The sequence below is a fragment of the Rattus norvegicus genome, chromosome 3, assembly GCF_036323735.1.
Source record: "Rattus norvegicus strain BN/NHsdMcwi chromosome 3, GRCr8, whole genome shotgun sequence".
NCBI lineage: Eukaryota > Metazoa > Chordata > Mammalia > Rodentia > Muridae > Rattus > Rattus norvegicus.
The window spans coordinates 136,781,759-136,787,129 of record NC_086021.1 but is presented as its reverse complement, the minus strand read 5'-3'; positions in this window follow the sequence as shown (position 1 = coordinate 136,787,129).

Here is a 5,371-nt window from a genome sequence, read left to right as displayed (position 1 = left end):
GGCCGGAGCAACCCTACAGCCACCCTACCCCGTGGCCTGCTGGGAAATGTAGTTCCTCTTGTTCTGCCCGCCCCACCTTTGGTCCTTCCATTTCTCACGGTCGACTGGAAACTTAAACCATGGCGTGGTTGGACCTGTTAAAACTACACACAAGACACCTTTAATTCCAGCAATCGGGAGGCAGGGGAATCTCTGTGGATTCGAGACCAGTTTGGTCTAAAAAGCGAGTGCTAGGACATCTTAGGGCAATAACACAGAGGTGTCTTGAAACACCGAGAGAGGGAGGGAGGGAGGGAGAGAGGGGGAGGGAGGGAGGGAGAGAGGGGGAAGGGAGGGAGGGAGAGAGAGAACACTACATAGACAGGCAGATCTGCCTCTTCCTCTAAACTTCGATGTTTTGTATCCTACAAACCGTACTAAATCCCTTTCCACTTTAGTGTGTGACCTCTGTGACCCATATTAGCTTAATTAGTCAATTAGGACCCGATAGAAGTATCTTTAACGGTTCCCTTCTGTCCCTTTTCACAGCTTGCCTCTTACATCCTGATGCAGACTTTAGGAGACTCTGAAGTCTTGGCTTCTACTGAAATGCAGATTTGGGGCACCAACCTGTCCTCTCTACTCAACTCTTGGTTTATTATAATAATAATTATTTATTTATTGTTGTTTCTTTGTTTTTTGAGTCAGGGTCTCTCTATGTACTCCTGGCTGTCCTAGAACTTGCTTTGTAGACCAGGCTGGCCTGGCACTCCATCTGTCTCTGCCTGAGTGCTGGGTTAAAAGCATGTGCCACCACCCATGGCTCTGTCTCTTTCTCAACTCTTTTTATTTTTTTAGTTTAGTTTTTTCGCATACATTGCATTCTGGCCTCAGTTTCCCCTCCATTCCCTCCTCCCAATCTTCCCCCCTACCACCGTTCTCCTCTAAATCCACTCCTCCTCCATTTCCCTTCAGAAAAGAGCAGGCCTTCCAGTTATATCAACTGAAAATGGCATAACAAGTTACAATAAGCCTAGACACAAACCCTCATATCAAGTCTGGACAAAGCAAATCAGTAGAAGAAAAGTATCCCAAGAGCAGGCAAGAGAGTCAGAGACGGCCCCTGCTCCCACTGTCAGAAGTCCCCCAAGAATACCAAGCTATACATCAATACATGCAGAGGACCTAGCTCAGACCCATACAGGCTCCATGATTGTCGATGCAGTCTCTGTGAACCTCGACGAGCCCTGGTTATTTGATTCTGTGGGCTGTGCACTTATGGTCTACTCTACTCAACTCTGAATGTTGATCACTAGGACAGCCAGCAGTAATCAGGCCATGCTACCCAAAAGAAAAGAAGCAACCCCAGCCTGCTTCTGGATAGAAATCAAGGGGGTTGGATAGTGTCAGTGAGAATTTGTATTGTTTCCACTGTTTGGCTTTTACGAATATCAATTTTTATATTTGTGTGTTTTCAATTCCCTTAGGTATCAGAGCTAAGAACCCCATTTCTGTGTCATATTAACAATATTTAATTTTCTTTAGTTCTGTGAAACTGTTAAAGTGAGCTGGACAATTTCATTTTTCCCCCTAGCAACATCATTACCAGTACTAGATCCTATCTTCTGATTACAGCAATCTTATTATTTGCACAACAGTATCTGTTTGTGGGTTTTGATTAGCATTTCTCCCTAGACTATGGCCTAGAGGATAATAGCATCAAATATCATTTCATGAGTTTATTGGTTGATGGTATATTTTCTCTGGAAAATGTGAAGGGACTCTGGCCAGCTTGAGCTTGGCAAGGGTGGCTTTGGCAGGCCTTGCCCTTCTCCCAGATTCCCTTTGCCTTGCTAAAAACCATTAGCAATGTAATCTAATTACATCCCTAAAGCTAGACCCCAAAGGCTATTCCCTTATTTGGCCAATTTCTCCCTCTAAGGCTGACTACCAAAGCTATCAAAGTATTGAAGTCCAGCAATCAAAAGCCCCCTTTGGCTCACATTAACATACCCAGTTAAAACCGAACACCTCATCCTAACACAGGCTTCCCTCTGTACCTTTATAAACCACTGTTTTTCTATGTGCCACATCTGTCTCCTCCCTATCCAGAGGCAGTCCTTTGTCTCACTCCAGGACAAACTCCTCCTCTCTCCCCCGTTTCCTTCTCCTTCTCCCTCTTTTAAAAATATTTCTGTAGCTGGGTGTAGTGGCATGTGACTTTAATCCCAGCACCTGGGAGACAGGCAGACAAATCTCTGTAAATTCCAGGCCAACCCGGTCTACATATGAGTTCCAGGACAGCCAGGACTACATAGAAAGACCCTGCCTCAAAAGAAAAAGAAAAAGAAATTGTTTTGTATAATGAATCTGTGCACTGGGGAGGGAGGTGGAGGCAGGCTGATCTCCATGAGTTCAAGGCCAGCCTGGTCTATAGAGTGAGTTCCAGGACAGCCAAAGCTCTAAAATAGAGAGACCCTGTCTAACAACAACAACAACAACAACAACAACAACAACAACAACAACCCGTGTTAATTCCTAAGTCATTGTTTTTGGTGTTGATAAAAGTGGAACTGCCTTCCGATTTCATTTCAAATTGTTTATTTGTGGTGTTTGGAAATGCAATTGGGTTTTTTTTTGTTGATATTGTCCCCAGGACTCTTGCTAAAGGTTTTCTCTATGCTCATCATCTGCAAAGAGACTTACACTGTGCTCCAACCTGGATGTCCGTTCTTCCTTTTGGATAATGCTGCTGTGTAGAACAGTGTTTCCCCCCCTGAGTCTTACCCCTTTCACAGGCTCCCTTAGCAGATTTCCTGCACAGCGGATATTTATCACTCAGAACAGCGGCCACGTTACAGTTATAAAGTATCAATGGAAACAGCTTTATGGTTGGGGGTTATCATAACACGAGGAACTGTATTAAAGGGCCACAGCATTAGGAAGGACTCCCACTGCCTTAGATCTACTGTGGCTTGTTTGATAGCTTAGCACAGTATGGGCCAGATGCACTTGAGGAGGATGTATATTATTAGAGTATCTGGGTGGAATATATGGTGGGTAATTGTTGATTCCCATTGATTTAGAATGTTTCCTGTTCTGTTCATGCTCTTCTCTATAGCTGTCCCATCCACTGCCAAAAGTGGAATATTCAAGGGTCCCAAATCTTATTGAATTGTCTTTTCCATTAAATTTTGCTAGGGTTTTAGGCTCTCTTTCTAGGTGTGCATGTTTATAACCGTTGCATCTTCCTGATGAACTGGTCCTTTACCGTGATAAGATGTCCTTCTTGGTCATAACATTCTTACAGTAGACTTTGTCTAATATTAGTATAGCCATTTCAGCTCTCTTTGAGTTACTATTTACACAGTGTGTCTTTTTACATCCTTATATTCTCAACTTATTTATGCCTTTAATCTAAAATATGCCTCCTATAGATAGTATATAGTCTTCTTTTCTTTATAATCCATTTTGCCAATTTTTGCCTTTTGATTGGGTGTGTTTGATGTATTTGCATTTAGTGAAATTACTGATATAGTAGGGTTTACTTGCTGTCTTAGTCAGGGTTTCTACTCCTGCACAAACATCATGACCAAGAAGCAAGTTGGGGAGGAAAGGGTTTATTCAGCTTACACTTCCACATTGCTGTTCATCACCAAAGGAAGTCAGCACTGGAACTCAAGCAGGTCAGGAAGCAGGAGCTGATGCAGAGGTCATCGAGGGATGTTTCTTACCAACTTCTTCCCCTGTCTTGCTCAGCTTGCTCTCTTATAGAACCAAAGACCACCAACTCAGGGACGGCACCACTCACAATAGGCTGGGTCCTTCCCACCTTGATCCCTAATTGGGAAAATGCCTTACAGCTGGATCTCAGGGAGGCATTTCCTCAACGGAGGCTCCCTTTTCTATGATAACTCCAGCTTGTGTCAAGTTGACACACAAAACCAGCCAGTACACCTGCCATCTTGCTCTTGGCTTTTGACCTGTCTCCTTCTTTGGGGACTCCTACTGTGCATATGTTGGTATGCTTAATGGCATCTGGTAGGTCTCAGAAACGCTGTTCTTTTTTCTTTCTATTCTTCACACTATACAATATATGTCTCTTTCCAACTTTCCATATTAGTCCAGACTGTATCTTTTTTCTTTGCATGAGCCCTAATTAGTACCAAAAACCAGTATCTCTTAATGTAATTGAATAGTTTGGGACACAAAATACTGTAGATTCCTTCACTGTTTCTCTCCCTGTTCCTCCCTCTTCCAATTCCCTTTGTAGACAGGGTCTTCTATGGATCTCTGGCTTCAGAGTCGTGTGTGTGTGTGTGTGTGTGTGTGTGTGTGTGTGTGTGTGTGTGTGTGTGTGCACAGACATGTGGCTGTAGAAGCCTGTGTGAAGGGAAGAGAGTGGATCGGCTGTCCCCTTCCAAGCGATGAGGTTCGGGGCTCAGACTGCTCTGTCAGCAGGCCTGCATGCAAGCACCCCAGCCTGCGGGGTCATCACTGGCCCAGCCTTGAAGTCTTGCTCTTCTTGCTTCAACCTCCTATGGCAGCACACTAACCCTAGGCCTGCTCTTCTCTCTCTGAAGGGCAGAGGTAGAACCCCTGAAAATCCTCTGTGCCACAAAACCACTAAGAACACCAGGAACTTGGTCTAGATGTTAAGTTGATGCTCTTGGTCACCCAGAAAAAAATCACAACCGTGAGCTTCCTGATGCTTTAACTTGTCCTGCTTCCATCCCTGCCTTCCCTGCTTCATGGGAGTCCTAGAAACCAACAGCCAGAAAAACACGGTGAAGCTATTGTGAGTCACAGAAATGGGGTACAGAAAGGCAGGCCAGCTATACGGGAGTTCAAAGCAAACAACCTCATGGCCCAAGAAATGACCTTGTGGGGCTGTTTGTACACACAAGGAGAGTTTTAGGTATCTAACACTTAACGTCAGTCAGATGATTAGCAAGGAGCTCTCAGCAAGTAATCTCTACCTTACGCTGAAAGCACACACAGCTTTCCTGCACGAACACTGGTCCACTTGACCATCGTGTCATGATTCAGATGGGTGCCCAAGACACTGAGAAGGGATAGCTTGGGGTCTGCAGCTGAAACTGCCGTCTGCTGACTTCTGCAATATATATCATTTGGTTAGGGAACTATGGTCATATCTGACTTGGCTCTGGATGGTAGGTGAGTTTAGAATTATGTCTCCATTTTCAGAGTTTAGGGATTAATATGGGATAAGCAATATAGACCCCGGATGGCTCATAAGAGGCAAAGATATTTCTTGCTGTTTCTAGGAAAATCCTGTTTTCCTACGGGTGGTATCACAGACTGAAATTACCAGTGATAGGCAAAGGCTAGTCAACTCCCACAATAAGATGACCAAACACAAGGACACAAG